Below are 19,150 nucleotides of genomic sequence, written 5' to 3' on the forward strand. Positions count from 1 at the left end.
GAGGCGAGACGCCGGTAATTATGTTGATAAGCACTGCACTATTACTTGATAGTAATATCCGTAATAGTGTATGTACTCCGGCAAAATTGCCGTGCCGCCGGGTGGAGGTGGGATAGTAAAAATTAGTATAAGGTAGCTTGTTGCTAACGTTACTTTAGTAAGAATACAAAAACATTATTTTATGACATTTATCAAATATCGTTGAATAATTGCGTGCGTGAAGTGTGTTAAAAATTTCATTAAATGGTGTGCAACGAATGATGTTTTTGACATTTTTCCTTATCTGTCGTCCAGTGCCCGAAAGTTTTTCATACCTATCAACCGATGACCTAGCATGTTTTACTTTCGCTTTCGATTGCCTTATCAAAATTGAAAGTTACACTTTCGTAGGTGGGAGAATGAAAACCATTTTTGCTCCGAAACATATATTATTTTTTCTTCAAACGTTCATAAGAAATCATTTAAGCAATGTTAAGAAATCAAGAATTATTTTATAGTAGACGATTGGGTAGACTGATAAATTAATGTATACTTCGTCCAGCGAGAGATTGGGAGATTTTAAATTGTATTAAGTTAAACCAACACTACAAAATGCACTAGAATACATTAATTAGAGCATAATTTCAGGGCAAAAATGTTACTGCTTGAAGGATATATTTCAAATTTTATGTGCGCTAGGTATTACTTTCTCTACGTAGAATTTAGTGATTTTTATGTCAACCAATCTCTCGCTGGACAAACTTTAGCTCGTTTCGGAATGCGTTACTATGACTATGACCAGTACAGGGTTGTTATAAATGTTTCTAACATCTAGTTGGCGTAGCGGCGCATCTACACCACAGCGCACAGCCACCTACAATGTTAGAAACTTAGAAACATTTATAATAACGCTGTATAAACAACGCTGCGAACAAAATCCGAAATTTCTTTTAATAATTATTATTCGTTCGTCAATCCGTTTTAATTTTGATAGATTTTGTAAGTATGTTTTGCAATAATTATTCTTGATTAAATTTTATTTATTCACATCAGCTTTCAATACGTCAGATTCAGAAATGAATTTGTTAAAATTTGAGTTAGGAATTTCAAATGATTCAGCTACTTTACTGTATCTGCCACTCGTCAGCTTGTCAGATGCCATGGCAATGAAGTGACACTTTATTTATTATCATTTATTATCAATTCAGGAATATAATGTCATATTTTACTGACGTTTGAAGAAAAAAAGTTAAACACAAAAAATGATGACGGTTAATGTTATAATTTGGAAATTTACACGATTTGATGTTGTTGTATACAAATTTTGTTTATAGTAAATGTGACATTAAATTTTTTTTTCTTAATATGTCATTTCATTATGCTTTGTTAAAATAGCCACAAATTACATTTTTCACATTTTTACAATTTTTGAATAACACTGTACAAGTTATTCAAAAGAAATATTATTCTTTGGCAAAATTTACTTTATTTATAGCCAGCCCAGTGTTAAAAACACTTGGTTTTTGGTTAAAAATATTATGTAATTGACGTATTTTTAAAATCAGATTTGCTTATTTGGGAAATAAACTATCTGCACAACTTCTGCCCTGGCTATGCCTTGGAGGATTTGCAATGGGAATTAGTGTCCTCGGTTACATTTCTCTTGTTGTAAGTAAATGTTTTCTACAATTATACAAATAAGACATTTTTGTGTCAGGGAACAAAAAGGTAATAGTATATTACACTATAAGTGATGAAAGTGCCTGATTTTTCAACGAGCAATACATGATATAGTAGTAGTAGAGGATAGTATTGCGAGTTGAAAAATCGCACTTTGATCACGAATTGTGTATACCTACTATTTTTTCCAACGTCGCTTATGAAAATGAGTCTCAATTTTAAATTTCTTTATAATTATTTTACTCCCCTATTTTTTTAATCTTTCAGATCTGGAGTTTCAATTAATGCAAATAACAGTGTTTTAAATTTTTATATTAATAAGTAGGTAGTAGATTGTTAATGTAGTAGATTGTTAAATAAATTTTCCTCACTAGTGAGTTTACTTTCTCCATTTTCCTCACTAGTGATGCAAACGCCTATTTTCCTCACTAAATTGATTATTGAAAGTATCATTTTCATAACTAGAGTTTGGAAAACTAACATGTTTGCATATTACTTTGAGTTAGGAAAAGTGACATATTTTCTAACAAGGGCGGAAATAATATTTCAACAGTAAAAGTTCAATTTTGATCGTTTCCTGAGCTACGTAACTTGAAATCTGTCAAAGATAACCTCAAAATTTACAACTGATGTTTTTGCTTTGCTTAAACTAACACGAAAATCGTTCTTCAGTATTTGTGCGCTGTTCCTTTTCAGGTATGTATTTGGCCTCTTTTGCATATTCTTCAATATCAAACGATTCACTATATCAGACATTGTTTCTCTATAGTAACGAAAACAGAACAATGCTGATCCCGCTTTTTAATTTAGAAAAAATTAAGTATAGAAAATTGAAAATTTCCTAATTTAATTTATTTTTCCAAACTCCAATAGAAAAATCATGTGTGCAATACGTAAGAAATCGATTTTTTTCGGTACACGGTATGCCTATGTCTAATAGGGAAAAATTGCATTTCCTAACTTATTGCATAAATAGTTATTTTCTAACAAGAAAAATATGTTAGCTTAAGTACAAGTACAAGAATCTTGTTATTTTGTAAGGATCATATTGTGTAAAGATTAATTTTCTAATTTTAGCACTCCCACCTGGGTTACTGGAGTTTTTTTCAAAATTGTATGTGGAGTGTAACATCTTTTTTAGTCGGTACGTTTTTTATCCAATCTGGACAGGAATTAGAAGATCGCGTACGTTAGAATGTTACAAATTCAAATGTTGGTAGATATAATTTAAGGTTCTTTTCTAGACGGAAGACATATTTTCTGAAGCATGCAATATCCCCTGGATAAGTCTGAATCAGAGTAATAAAAAATCATTTCTTATTTTTTTAACTGCGGCGCAGACACCATGCAGACTAAAGTTTACCGATGAAATATATGCTAATTATCAACTGGGAATAACGGTGACTATTCAATTCACCTGTTATTTTTCAAATATTAACCAATAAAATAGCAGACATGTACTTTCGTAGCCTAGCAACAGAAAATTCCAGCGAATATTCCACTCGTGAAAATATAACTGACTATTCCACTAGTGGTCGAGGTGAATATTTTAAACAAACCTTGATTATTATTTTTATTCAAAGAAATTATTACTTTCTGACGAAGTTAACTGAACAATGAAGTCATGTGTAACGCAGATTTGCGAACTAGCTTTGAAATTTTTTATTTTAATCATTGATTTGGTTCATTGAATAGTCTGTCGAATACAACTCGTAGTCAAAGATAGTAGAATATTTTTCCGATGGTATCACTTATGGTCATTACGCTTTTGAACACCATTCGTGCTACGCACTCATGGTGTTCATAAAGCGAATGACCATTCGTGATACCACCACAAAAATATTCGACAATCTTTGACTACTCGTGGTATTATAACTGAGTATTTTAGGAATTTAACGGAATAATGTCTTAGTTATGCAACTGTTCTAGGTCTTGAGAAACGTTTATTCTTTTGCAGCAATCATGGCTAACGTTAAGACTTAATCTAAACATTTCATAAATACATATTCTAAAAGTAGTAACATTTCTTAATTACCTTATTAGCAGATACATTTTCTTTTCTAAATGTTATAGTAATATTAGAAATAAGTAAATTGTAAATTCTGGTTAATACCTACACATTAGAGTTGTCGAAGAATCCTAACGTCATATTTCACTTTAACTTCAATAAGGAAAGGATTATTGTTAAGCACATCCTACTATACTAAAAATTGACCGCTCAGCCCGAGATAAACAATTTGGTGCTCTCAACCCTGTTTGGAAATGCAGAGCTGACTTAGAAAATTTTTAGCCGTAGTTCAAAAATGTATAAACCTACACCTGCTAATTAAGATACAGTTACGAGAAAAAAAATAAGCAAAGTTGTTTTTTTTTAAATATGATTCTTGGGCAACTACACATTTTTTATTAGTTTAAAATAATAAGAATAAATTTCTACCAGAAGGAATTTCTTACAAATAAATATGTATTTTTATGGTCAGTGTCAATGATAATAGATTAGTAAACAAATTACTAAGAGATGGTTTTCTGTCACATTTTTAATGAAATTAATTAAAGCAATTCAGTAATAATAATTAAGTACGCACTACGTAATAAAGAATAATTACCACTTATGTCTGTATGTTTTATACCGAGTGTCCCCGGGAAAAGTTATGATTCCTTGTATTTCTGGTATTTTATTGCAAATTTGAAATTTTAGGATATGAGCAAACCTTTTTCAAATTCCGAAATTCGTTGTTTTGGACCATTAGTTATAAAACAAGGAGGTAAACTTTTCTATCTGGTCCGGAAAGCTATCCACTTGGATGTAGCAAACGAATTGACCTTGGAATATTTCATCAAGAAGAGGTTTGTTGTTAGAAGCAATGAAGTCACACACCCTGTTTAGTAGTGTATTTCTTTTTGAGGATAGCTTGGATCTGTTTAGCGTTGTATCCATTACTAATTATAACTAATTATATTTAAATATTTTCTGTACCTATGTAAGTGCTTATTCACAATGGACATAAGCTTGACATAAGGCATAAGAAATTCATGATACATGCGGTGGATATACTATTAATTTTTACGTAACTTATGAGAAGTGACCTCAGTGAACGTTATTGTTGTGTACAAAAAGGCATGAAGAATCATATTCGAGTTATATGGACACATAATTTATTTTCCAATTGCCCAAATTTACAAATTACATATTCTTAGGTATCTCTTATGTATTTCTTATGTCTTATGTCCATTGTGAATAAGCACTAGATACTACTACATATGATTACTTTACTTATCTATTTGTTATCTATAATTAAGTAGGTATATTTTAATATATGTTTATTTAACTATACTTCGTCCAGTGAGAGATTGGGAGATTTTAAATTGTATTAAATTAACCCAACACTACAAAATGCACTAGAATACATTAATTAGAGCATAATTTCAGGGCAAAAATGTTACTGCTTGGAGGATATATTTCAAATTTTAATTGCGCTAGGTACTACTTTCTCTACTTAGAATTTAGCGATATACTTGTTATGTTTTTGTATAATTACACCATACGATGTTTTGACATTGTTTGTTAATGGGGGGAGAAATATACGAAGCAAGAGTTTCGCTGTCTTTTTACATCCTTTTTATCGCTCTTGCAAAGAATCAAGTCTGGATTTTGTTGATGTCAATCAAAACAGGTAATTATACCTTTCCAGCCGCTGGCGCTGATGAGAGTTTGATTCAATCATTTCGAGAAATGATATCTATTTGTTTTAATGCACTTTAAGATCGAGTTATGAATAAATTATTTGAATCAGCAAAGTATCCCTTAATATCCTATAACTGAAATAACACACACATTTAGGAACCAAGAAAAGAAAAACGAAAATTTTAATTTGTGACATAGTTTAATCGAATTTAGTGGATATACTTTTAGATACTTTTTAGATATACGCAGTTAGGGAATAACATTTATTATCCAGGAACAAAAATTGTGTAACATGATGTTATTAATTAAGTATTGAAAAAAGACCTTGCAGATACATAGACTTTGATTGATAATAATTATACACATGAGTTATTATGTTGAAGTTTTCCATTTTCCATTTAATCTTATTTAAAATTAAAAAAATAAATATATAGCAGATGTTAAAGTGTGCTCTTATCTATTCAAATTAAAAGGTCAAGTAGCATTTTAACCGCAAGGGTAGATAAAGTGCTACTTTAACAGCAAGGCTAGATAAAGTAACTTTTTTTATCACCCTAACAACGCTCATACTACCCAGATTTTAAAACCTGACACGATTAGTACTGATTAAAAAAAAAGGTTTTAATTATAAAATACAAATGCTATAGAAAAAAATAGAATATTATACAGGACGATAAAATTTAATTATCTTCTCGAAGATAAAATACAATTTTATCGTCTTGTATAATAAATAACTACTAATGAAATTTATATTTGCTAAACTATGTGGAAATTTGCACTTAACAATATTTTTTACGGTACCTACTTACATTAGTTTAATCCGAACATTATACAGGGTTTTCATATGTGATTCATGCATCAGGTGTGCTGTGACTCCTTGTAATTAAATGGAGACACAGCCTTCTTGTGACACGAATCATTTATGAAAACCCGAGTAAACATTGCAAGCAAATTCGGCAGCAAAAAGAAGAGTGCAAGAGTGCAAAATGTTTTAAATCTGATGCTCAAAAATTTTAGCTCAAATTTTAGAAAGTCACTTATTCGAGTTATATTCGCCCAATCTACCCATGGTTGCAGCAAAGGAATATAAAATTTTAAAACCCTAAAGAAAATTATATAATTTACACTTCATTGTTACAAGTTGCACTTACTTGTACTCCCAGTTCATAATTGCAAGACACCATCTCCGTAAACCGCAATTTCATTGGTTCTTGACAGTTAATTAAAATTAATAAGGTGGTTTTCCTGTTACTCTTATTGAAAGTAGTCCATCGGGTCTCATAAATGGCAGGAAAGAGTGTTGATGTCTAAGATGAACAAAGTGTAGAAACACAGATTAGCCCTAGCAACTCAACACTCACCACATCCTCAAAGTTCTGACCTCCATTTATAAATATTATTGCAGTTGTTACAGTACAGAGGCACCACATGAAATTTTGAAAGTAGCAATAATAACCCAAAAAGTCTTCCTGTAAAAAATAAATTATTCTATTTCCAAAATTATTATATGCAGGGTTGGGTAACTGGGCCCACAGGGTAAGTGGAACCACCCCTTTTAAAATATTCAAAATTAGCGCCATGACGTTAACCTTGCTGAATGATATACATTTTTAGTTATTTTTACTGACGCAACAATATACTCGTAGTAACCAAAAAAACGCTGTTGATAGCAGTGACGGCGTTTTTATTACAACTGTCAATTTGAGCGGGAACAACAGTGGGGAAGGTGTTCCGTTAAAATTCCTTGAGGCGCAATTAAGTGCAAAAACCTGTGATACCATTATTCAAAGTAAGCTACCAAATGTAAAATTTCCTATGTAAGTGTTGAAAATTACTTGTTTTGATTGGAAAAAAAAATTAAGGTTAGGCCCCAGTTGCCCCTGAAAAAAGTTCACTTTGGTTAGGTGGGCCCACTCTCAACGGGTAACTGGACCCCCAGTGGCCCAGTTAACCTAATGTGTATTTTTTACGTAGAATGACGCGAGTTTACCAAAAAAAAACTACTAGAGGAGCAGACGGAGGTGGATATACAATGGAAACATTGAGACAGGCGATAGAGGCTGTTAAGGATAAAAGAAAAACAGGAAGAGGTGCAGCTAAAGACTTTAAGATACCAAGAAGTACCTTAAGGCACTATCTCGATGGAAGCAGAGGTGTTGGATTGATTGCAAAACAAGGACGAGGTGGAGGAGGTAAACTTGCATTATCTGAACAAGACGAAAAGGACTTAGCAGAGGGACTGAAAGTAATGGAGAGGTGGGGGTTTGGATTGAGTAAAGAAGAGGTTTTAGATGTTGTTGAATGTTTTGTTAAAATGAAAAACTTGAAAACCAGATTTAAAAATGGCAGGCCTGGCACTGAATGGTTTATCAACTTTCGTAAACGCAATAACTTATCCATAAAAAAACCTCAAGCTGTTGAGAGTGCCAGAATGAAGCAAATTAATCCATTTGTAATATATGGCTTTTATGACCTACTTGAGACTGTAGTCAAAGAACTTCAACTGGAACACAGAACTAATTTTTAATTGTGACGAGTCTTCCGTGTGCCATGACCCTAAGAAAACCAAAGTTGTTGGAGCTGTAGGAACTAGGAGCATACGAATGACTGCCAGCTGTGGACGAGAAAATACATCGATTCTTATTTGCTGCTCTGCATCTGGACAGAAGCTACCCCCATTGTGCATTTTTAAAGGGCAAAATATTTTAGATTTATGGTTTAATCAAGCTGACCATGATGAAACAGCATATGCTGCGAGTAAACGGGGATGGATGGAGAGCGAAATTTTTTACAACTGGTTTGTTAAGGTTTTTCTTCCTAATATCCCAAAAGCAAGACCTGTACTCCTAGTTTTTGATGGCCACGCGACACATATTACCAGTGTCCGGACGAAACAGTACCGAACAAGTCGACCAGTACAACTTTGCGTAATCCCTCGCTCGCACATAAACACGATTCAGCTAGTTCCCTGTTATTGAAAACGAACCAGCTGAATCGTGTTTATATGTGAGTGGGGTATTAAGCAAAGTTGTACTGGTCGACTTGTCCGGTACTATTTCGTCCGGACACTGCATATTACTGTAGGGCTTATAGAAAAGCCAAAAGAAAATAACGTACACATTCTTAAGTTACCTCCACACACAACGCATTACTTGCAGCCCCTAGATGTCTGCATTTTTGGGCCTTTAAAGACGGCATGGGATAAAGAACTCGTCCGTTGGCAGCGTCTTAACCCAAGAAAAAGAATTCCCAAGCCCGACTTTGTTAATATTCTCAACAAAGTTTATAGAGATTTAGATGTGGGCAACATCACAAAAGGATTTGCAGCTACAGGGATATATCCCGTAAATCGAGAAATAATTGACAAAAAACATTTCACTCAACACGACATGAAAAAATATGAAGAATGGAAGTTAAGAAGAAATGGTCATGATGAAGAACAAAATGCAGTACCGATGGAAGTGGAAGCTGAAAACGTTTCTCAAGATGAACAGGACAGTGTTAATAATGAAAAAGATCCCGCCCCTCAGACTGATGAAGATAGACCATCTACTTCAAGAGGTACAATTTTAGAGGACCCCGATATTCCGAGTGTTAATTCTTTTTAAAATATTCTTTTGTCTTTGGTCAAAGAGCAGAAACCTAGTGGTGAAACCCCACCAAAAAAAACTAGAAAGCGTGTATGCAATGGCGCTCATTACAAAACAAGAATATGTTGAGAAGCTTCTCAAAGATAATGAAGCAGCAAAAAATAAGAAAAGTAAAATCCTTAAAAATCCACGAAAGAAACCAAACTTAGCCAAGAAGGGAAAATCCAAACCTACGGCAGAATCGTCAGACTCTGAAGAAAGCTCTATTGCCATTCAACCGTCATCAGATGAAGATGATGAAGAGGCCTCTTACTTGGGAGCAGGAGACGGAGATTTTGTCATCGTTTCTTATGGACTGAAGAAATATCCCGGGCACATAATTGAACAGGAAGATAATCTTGTGAAGGTGAAGTGTATGGAACAAGTCGGAAAATTTGGAAATTGGAAGTGGCCAAAAAAGGAAGATGTACTCTGGTACACTCAGAATGATATTTTGAAGATTATTCCGCCTCCAATTACCGTCAACAACAGAGGTTATTACAGCGTTAAAGACATGGAAAAGTATGTCGACCAGTTAAGAAGTCATCATCTTATGATTGAATACATTTTTAGTGTTTACTTTTTGCCAAATTCAAATCCTCATAACTACACAGTCGCTACTGTGATCTTGCTGCTCTTGTGGTACAAAATAAGGTACACATCATAGTAGGGCCCAGTTATCCCAGAATGCTTAATATGCAGCTTCAATAGAAAATAAGGAGAGGTGGTCCAGTTACCCCTTATGAATAGGGAAACTGGGCCCAACAACATTGTAAAAATAAATATATTTTTTAAACCAAGATTTTCGCTCTTTGTCTAAAGTAACATATCTTACCTGAAGTATGCTAGTTAACATATATAACCATGAAAACATGATGGGATATTGTAAAAAATGTTAAAGTTATGATAAAAATAAAGTCAGGTGTTGTAAAACTAGGGCCCAGTTAACCAACCTTGCCTTATTATTATTATTATTATACTGTTTATCAGGAAAAATGTAAGTGAATGTACTTATTCAATTTTTTTGGAATCTTTATCCTTTTATTAAAACACAATCATGAGTAAGAATTTTAATTGCTTAAAATATCGTTGTTATTTTGGTTGTTACACTTTCTATGATATACTCGTATAAAGAGTGGCCCAATGAAGAGTATCTTCCAGGACCAAAAACTACAGATTTATGTGCAAAACGCCTAAACAGGTCAATTTTGATATCGAAGAGAACACATAACAGTGATGGGGGTATTCGCCCCATCCAACTACACTTTTCATTTTGAAAATCCGTATTGGAAAGAAGCCAAATCGATACGAGTGTTTCGGGAAGTTGTGAGCTAGATATTTTCACTCACTGCTTTTCATAATCCGTTGTCATAGAAATAACTTGAGTGGGCAAAAGTTGTGTATCCAAGTAGAGTTGCCGTAAAGTGTAAAGGGACGGTCACGTGATCTGCGCGCAAAACCAATTTGTGTGGTCGAGTCCATTCGGCCGAAAATAGGGTAGATTTGTCAGAGAGTTGTTTACATGTTCATGTACTGCAACTTTATTTACGACTTTACTTTTTACGCTTACCAAGTTCACCCAAGGCTTTAAATCTGTGTTTCTCGAGACAACTGAAGATATCTTTACAGTGTTCGTAAGTACAAAAAAATTAAAAGAAATAATAATTTCATAACCTCACTTTCAATAACAGTTGACTTGCAAATGAAATGAAATGAAAACTTAACTAACACCACCGGACTTTTGCAGGTATTTTTAGTAGCTGATTGACATGGTTTCCCATCTTACTTTCGGCCAGTGTGGGAAAATTTTACAGTCAAGCTCGCGAAATTATCGCCAACGTTATCGCATTCATGAGACATGAATCAGTGTGTTAGCAACCATCAGGAATTGACTATTCCAATCGTCAATTACAAACAGCGAATTATAGCGTCCAGTGGTATATCTGAGATGTACAAAACGATTGTAAAAGAATCAAAACCTGCTGGAGCTTCCACTTCTTTTTCAACCCCAAGAAAGAAGCGACCACAGCAAAAACGACATGAATTAGTCGAAGCTGAGAGACATGCTGTTAGAGAAATAATCTATCAGGTACGGAAAAGCGAACTACCGTGAAAGGGATTTTATATCGAATGCAAGATTTGGAAATTCCATTCTCTGGTAGCAAATCCACTTTGCTAGGATTAATTAAAGAGCTGGGATTTAAGCATGTACTTTTACAGTTAAGAAAGTCTATATAAAAATTAACTTTTTCTAGATGACGCAAAACTGAGGACAACAGAAAAGTACTAATGGAGTCCTATGACATTCGACTGCTCAGGATAAAGTATTTGAAGCAGATTTTAAAATACAGAGACGAAGGTCGACCAATTTTCTACACAGCTGAGAGCTATGTCCACACTACACATTTACCAAATCACTCTTGGACTGATAGAAGTGGCAAATGTGTAAAGAAATCAGTTGCCAGTTAAAATATGTATCAATAAATTATTCAATTTAATAAAAAGTTGATTTTACGTGTTAATACTTTTATCCTCAATTCTGCACGCATAAATTACATTAGTTATAAAATAACAATGCTAGACTTCGCTCTCAAATATGTCAAAAGTCCCAAACTTCTCAAACTTTTTTTTTACGGAGAAAATTTCCCATTGCATGATGCGCCACTGTTGTGGCTCCCAGCGATTCTCATTTTCCCTACGCTACTGACGTGTTAAAGACCGCGCAGCTAAGCTCCGCCCTCAGGTCCTTTACGGTTTAATACGAGTCTAAGACAAAACATGTTTCAAGACCGGGATTAAACAATGGGCACTTTGCTATGATCATTGATCACTATGGCTCACAGCCTGTAGAAATAGCTGACAAGTTAATCTAAATTATTACCTACTTTTGTTGGTTATGTTGATCTAGAAAGTCAATCTGCCGGTAGATAATAAGCCACATGATTAATTATTACATGATCGTATAAAGAGTATAGTGTGCTACACTTTCGAAAAAGGCTACTTCTCACTCGTATGATTGCTTTTCACACTGGCAAGAAATTGGCAACTTTTCGCAAATGATACACAATATATTCTTCTCTGAGCAGTAGTGTACACTCTTGAAATGAACGCAGACGACAATTTAGAGTACTAGATTGTGATTTAAAAAATATCTTACCAGATAGACGAAACTCATAGCGCTAAGGCACATAGCAAGTCCCCCTATGGAGAGTGGAGGTATAAATTGTGCTGCCAAATCAGTGCCCAAATTTGCTAATCTATGGCAAAGAGGTAATCAGATAAACTAATACTATTTTTTCTTACTTACCTTTTTAATTCGTTGTGTCGAATAACTAAGCTGCGCAGTCGCTCTTTAACGATTTTCTGGTATTCTTCCGATTCCAACAATTTGACGTCGTTTTCGTCTTCGTATTCAGCAGTCAAGTAGTTGATACAATCCAGGAGCAAATACACTTGAAATTTTGTGTGAGAAATAGCATATAGTGTTACGTGTGATAGGAATACAAATGAGTAACCTACGATCGGAAAAGTTGCGAAAAAAAATATTTCCAAAAAAGAGCTGTAGTTTTTGAAATATTCTCGAAAAAAGTAAATGGTAAAATGATAATCTTTCTCTTTTCCCGAAGGTACAAGGATGATTGATGAAACAAAAAAAAGCAAAAGATGTGTCATTACAAAAACTGTCACAACTTTAATTTCTTTGTTTATTTTTTCTTGCGTTTCTTTAGTGGTGCTATCTATTGACCATATGCATGATCGAGACTCGTTTTCTAAAAATTTCAACGAAGATTCTTTCCATAACAAGGTTCCGTTAAAAATTATACTCTAGAAAATACAAATTAAAAAAAAAACTAGAAAGATTAAAACAACTTATACTTACACTCACAAATGCTAAATAATTCGAAATAAACTGATTGAAGAATTTTACATCGAAGTATTTTATAAAAAAGTATGTATTAATTGCCAGTACAATTATGTGAAAAATAAGAGCGATTATTGTTATCGTTCGAAAAATTTTATTTTCAAAAATTCTTGCTGTAAATCTGTAAACTAGATGCAGACAATCATCTAAAAAAAATTGTATGTATTTAATAATGGGTGTTTTTTAAAATTTGGCGTCGAAGTTGGCTTTGAAGACTCTCCAACGCCAATTTAAACGCCAAATTAAAAAAAAAATACCTTTATATCAGAAGTGGTAATTTTATTACTAAGAATTATTAAGAATACATATTTGCTTATTAACATTTATTATCCAGATGGATCTATTTTGACTGGTTGTATATAGATTAATTTTCGTCATACAAGGATTCATGGGATTAAGAAATAGTATATTGGGATATAAGGTTAGGAAGTGCATTATAACAGAATCGAGAAAGAGTTTGAAAAATCGAGACGAATTCGAGATTTTTCAACTTCCGAGATTCTGTTATGGCACTTACTAACCGTATATCCCATAACGTTTTTCGCACAATCGCTTATACGAAAAAAAAAAACACAGTAGGACATTAATGTCATTAATGAGTTACCTCAGTAGGTATCGGTGTCGTTATTTACTTACAGCATTAGGGTTGTTAAGTTCAACTTTCAGATTGTGTCAACAACAATTGTAAGTAGCTACGGGGTGATCAAGAATGACTGAGTCTGTTGGTAACAATGAAATTTGGCAAATTTAAAATTTACCAACGAAGGTTCATTTTTGTAATAGTATAAACATAACCTGCATAACCAAGAATGTGTTTAATGTCATCTCAAGTTAAAAAATCCGGTCAGTGCGTGGTCAGTGCCAATTACTAGACAAAAATCACCAGTATTTTCAATTGTTTCATTGCCAACAGACTCAGTCATTGTTGATCACGCTGTATAACGACACGACTGCGCGAAAAAAAAAATAAAACAAACCTTAATAGCCCAACATATTTTTACATATTTAAACGTTTGGTCACCAAAAGTTTGTTTTATTTATCGTAAACTGAATAAGATTTACTTATACAGGGTATCTATAAATGATTGTCTGGTCCAGCTGGCTATGAAAACTTGTCAAATTTTGAATGTGCCGCTTTATATGTACAATAAATTCGGCAAATTCTGAATATCACATTTTCAGGTTAGGTTGTTGGCTAAATCTTACCCTCACAAATTTTGCCAGGCTGTTTAGCTCTAAAACCGGACATATTGGGCAATTTGTATTGAAAAATACAGATTTTTGGTATTTATTAACTATGATAAAACGAATATAAGGAACAAAAACTGGATTTGAAAATGCGAATAAAACGCCATCAATGACAAAAGTGATAGGAAATAATAAAGCTGGTTTGACCCGACAATCATTTATAGATACCCTGTATAAAGGTACAACGGTAACAAATACACACGTTAGATGACAATAAAAGATTTATTTATACTTGATACAAATGTTCAGATTATACTGTATTCAAGCAGACAAAGTAAGATTATCGTTTCGGGAACTCGGTTTCACTCGAGACGGGCAGTCAGTGCAAGAGGAAAATGAATTCGAGTTGCTTACGAACTCTGGTTCCGAAGGGTTTCGGAGCTATAGGACATTCATTTTAAATGTTGGGTAAAGTTGTAAATTCAAAACACCATAAATTACGAAAGCGGCAAATTTTCATTGTATCGGTACCGTAAAGTAGGAATCCCTCTGTTCATATAAAACTGGTACCACGTCGTACTTTCACCATCTTATCGACGAGCAAAAGAAAGAGACGTTAAAATATCCACAAGTAAAAAAAAAAAAAAAATTAAAACACATTTTGTGATCAGTGACCAAAAAAATGTAAAGAGATTGTTGATTTTAAATAATGTATTTGACAATAATATTACTAAATAAAGAAATAAGAGTAATTAGTAAAGTATCCATTACATGTATACAGGGTGTATAAAAACGACCGCACCAACAACTTGTAATCGTATAAAGTAGTGAGAGGAACGTCAAAAAAAAATAATACAAATGTTCTCCTGATGCTTTTTTGTTTTTGCTTATTTTTCGAAATTTTGATTTTTTTTGTTGACATATACAAGCACATGATTAATTGACTAAGATTTATTCAAAAATTGTGTAACAAAAATTTTAAATTTCGGTTTTTAAAAAGGCAAACGGACTAAAAGAAAACTAATTTAATTAGTGAATGTTATTGCAATTGAACGAATACTCCATCTAATGTACCTAATTGGAACAAAAAAAATTTTTTTTTCAACATTTTTGATTAAAATTTTCTAAATTTAACACGCTGTAACTTTTAATTGAAGCTGGGAAAAAAAAATTCCAATTTTTTTATATTCTTCTCCCTGTATTCTGTACAACTGCTAATAGTTGGTGCGTTCGTTTTGAATCACACTGTATTTTAAAGTAAGTAAGAAATAAATAATAAAATACGTAAACAAATAAAAAATTAACCGTCATCTGAATCAAATTCACTAGATGATTCACCAGTATTGCCAACAAATATTAATGGTTCCACTTGGTCTCCCAAAAGTTGATCTCGATCCCACCATTCTTTAATTTTGGACCCAAATTTGTTGAACACAGTTTTAGATTCAGAGTTTCGGACAAGTGTCAAAGCAGGCAAGTTTTATTACAAAATCCAACATTTAAAATGAATGCTCTAAAGCTTTATAGCGAGGTTGAAGGGCTTCGGATAATAGCTGGCGAGTAGGGGTAGTCACTCCATAGTGGGAACGTGCAGTGCGTAACCTTCGAGGCATCCGGCGATGGCCCTAGCGAAGCGTCATGGAACTAATCGCTACAAGTCTCCCCCTTCATGAGCCGAAAACGTTTCGGAAGACTGCTGAACCTATTCTTGTTTCCATGGGCGACCTAGGCGTTTCAGAGGCAGGACGGGTACTTCTTCGAGAAATCCTCGACATTTCTGTACTACCCAGACTAAGGCGGTGGTCGAATAATCATTCTACTGATATTAGGAGGCAGCTGGCGTACTCAATGGGGCGTTCCTCATGTTCCTTCCCCTGGAGCAATACTCCCCCCATAGTGTAAGCGCTGGCATTGGGATTCGTACTTTATACGGTAAGTTACGATCTGCTTGTCGTAAAACGGGAGCTTTAGTGAAGGCTTCTTACAACGTCTCGAACGCTCTAGCTTGCTTTTCACCCCACCTCCCGGTGGGGTCTCGTTTTGTCAGATCCGTCAGCGGTTTGGCGATTGTGGCGAACTCGGGCATACACCTCCGGTATGTTTGTAGAAATGTTAATAATTGGCGCACACTATTTGGGGCTCTCATGACGGTGATGACTGTGCCTTTATCGGGGTTTGTCCTGATCTCTTCAATTGATATGATGTGGCCCAGGTAAGTAACATCTTTACAAGAAAACTTACGTTTCCGTCGATGTGTTCGTAAGTTGTACTGTTTCAGGCGGTCGAAGCACTTCTGAATGTCCTCGAGATGAGTTATGAAATCAGGTAGTAAATTGATGATGTCATCTAGGGAGACGAGAATGTTGACCCCGTGTAATATCGTTTTGAGTTTGGCGATGAGGCGTTGGAACGTGGCTGGAGCATTCCGTGACCCGAATGGGAGTCGCAGAAATCAATAGGGATCGAATGGAGTGGCAAAAGTTGTTTTGTCACGGTCGGGCTCATGCACTTTGACTTGGTAATCAGTGAAACCTCCCTTAACGGACACCTCTAGTTAGCGAACACCTCCTGATATCCGACATTGTTCTAGAAATGTAACTATGTACAGTCCACGCGCTTTAGGATGGAGAGAGCTGGCGCACCACGATTGGTGCTTCGGAACGGTTCGGTAAATAACAGTCGTTGCAGTGGCGTAACAACAAAGAATTAGATCGAATATGTAAGTTTCTTTTAAGCTGTTTGCATTTCCAGTTAACTGTCTACCTGTGTGTAACTGATAGGCCTTGCTTTTATGATTATCCGGGGTTAAATAATTCCTGGACATTTCTTGAAACTGAGTCATAAACCGATAAGACTCCGCCACTGAGACTTTTCAAACGGCAGGCTGTCGCGCTTTCATTGCGCATCCAAGCCGCTCGCCATCGTAAAACGCGTGACCTGTATGTACACATTAACTTTGCCCATCTCCCATTAACGGACACCTCACAACGGATAATTAAAAATTCCCCATCGATGTCCGTTGTTGAGAGGTTTCACTGTATCCACTTCGTAAGTCTATAGTGGAAATGCATCCAGCTCTTACTGTCGAGTGCAGCAAGTCTTGCAGTCTAGGCAGCAGATATAGATCAGGTGTCGTGATGCTATTCAGTTTCCAATAGTTAAAAATTAATAAGTTATTATATTTTTATATGTATTTAAAACATTGCCATGTTCGCTTGCTCGTTTTCTGCTAGTAATTTTCTCAAATGTTTATTGTATTACAAACACCGTATCTACAGGAGTCTTCCTCAACAGCAATCGATGTTTAAATGGCCGGTTTTCAACAGCTGAAGAACTTAGATTTTGCGCTGGGTCGTGAGCATTTCTTTAAGAATCGTATTAATTTTATCTACAGTACTATTCGTGGTTATGTTGATTGTTGAGTCGAGGGATACGAAGCAATCTTATCTGCCTCGTACTCTAGAGGACATGCACGAGGGAGGTAGATGACGTAATTTTAAAGGAACGGTTGAATAAACCAGGTGGACGAATCTCTCAACATCAGTGTCGAATTCTTAAAGACTCTCTTCTCTCATTCGGAGACTCGACTTCAGCTGAGATTGGTAAACTAAGCTCAGCTAAGAATCACTTAGGCCGGTATTTATAGTCGGCAACTCAAGTCCAACTTGGGTAAGTTGTACTCAAGTCCTGAGTTTTGCTCAAGTCTAGATCCGTATTATAGTCATTATTTTGGCGAAACTCGTAAAAGTTAGACTTGAGTCTTTCTCCAGTTTCGTTTGAGTCGAGTTGCTATGGTTATACCATACACCTTTGTGACAGATTTATAATCGTTGAAAATTGTTCCTATAAAATTCACAAATTATTGCAAAAATTGAAATATGAGTGAGTGAGTGTGGTGCACAGACGTGTTCTTCGTGCTCTCCGTTTTTAGCGCTCATACTGTGATTTACGCAAGTATATTTACATCTAATTTCGTATATCGTCGATTCCTCGTGAGTCTCATAAGAAACACCCAAATTGGTGCAATTGTGATTTGCAGCAGTTAATTGATTCATGACATTGGTGGCGTTTACTTGCTGGTATTATCGCCCGAGTTTTTGTACACCGGAGATAAGTTTCTTTTAACGGCAGGCCGGGAGGCGAATGACTGCGTCCTTTCGCAGTATTCGCCTCAAATTTAATTTTTGTGCTCCGGGATTCGCCCCCGGGTTGGAGCGCTAATACAAATCATATTGCAAGATGGCGAGCGACTCGCCAACAATTTTCCCTGGTAAAGAGCAGGCGGTAGTTTGTAATGCTACCGACGGACTAATGTTACAGGACTATGTGAGAGCTATAGGTAGTATAGTATCTCCCAAGAACGTTTTATTTGCATCGAGAATTTCTAACGAACGAATTTGCATCTATTTAAGTAGTAAGTCTTTGGTTGATGACGTGGTCTTAAACCACTCATCCATCACCATCAATGACAAGGTCGTTGGGGTACGTCGGTTAATAAACCCTGCGCGTCGTATTATTTTGTCAAATGTTTGTCCATCAATTCCCCATCATGTTTTCGAGAATCAAATTAGAGCTCTTGGATTTACTGTACTTTCGCAAATGTCGTTTGTCAGGGCAAGAATACTAGATGATGAATATTCACATGTCCTTAGTTTTCGCAGACAAATATATGTACAGCCGGATGACGCTATCGGGCTGCCAGATTCGGTCGTGTTAAAGTTCGATCATACAAATTACCGTATATTTATGACCTTCGACGATATACAGGATGGTCCCGATATAACCTGCCAGAAGAAATCCAGTAATAGGCGACGATGAGTAGAAGTCATACATAAAAAATGTTTCTAATAAAAGTCTTTTCTTTTTCGAGATAAAAATAATTGAAAATTTGGTCAAAATTTGCTGTACGCTAATGAGTTAATCGGTTTTAAAAAGGTAATTCTGGTTACTTGGCTGCAATTTCTTTAGCAACAGTACCTGTAACACCTATGACATTTGTCAAGTTTAATTTTAAATTTGCAAATACTTCAAAAAGTTAAGAAATTCACAAAACAAGAATACGCCGAT

General features: G+C 34.9%; 2 long non-coding RNA genes across 2 annotated transcripts; both read left to right on the top strand.

Moving 5' to 3' along the window:
- The first annotated feature begins 2,459 nt into the window (after positions 1–2,459).
- On the top strand, positions 2,460–4,229 carry LOC138133590 (uncharacterized). Its single transcript, XR_011160425.1, has 3 exons — positions 2,460–2,844; positions 2,904–3,059; positions 3,589–4,229. It is a non-coding gene; the product is annotated as an uncharacterized lncRNA (long non-coding RNA).
- A 6,157-nt stretch (positions 4,230–10,386) lies between these two features.
- Positions 10,387–11,487, top strand: LOC138134002 (uncharacterized). The gene is made up of 3 exons (XR_011160605.1): positions 10,387–10,607; positions 10,721–11,062; positions 11,229–11,487. It is a non-coding gene; the product is annotated as an uncharacterized lncRNA (long non-coding RNA).
- The last annotated feature ends 7,663 nt before the right edge of the window (positions 11,488–19,150 follow it).

The sequence above is a fragment of the Tenebrio molitor genome, chromosome 6 (genome assembly GCF_963966145.1).
Source record: "Tenebrio molitor chromosome 6, icTenMoli1.1, whole genome shotgun sequence".
NCBI lineage: Eukaryota > Metazoa > Arthropoda > Insecta > Coleoptera > Tenebrionidae > Tenebrio > Tenebrio molitor.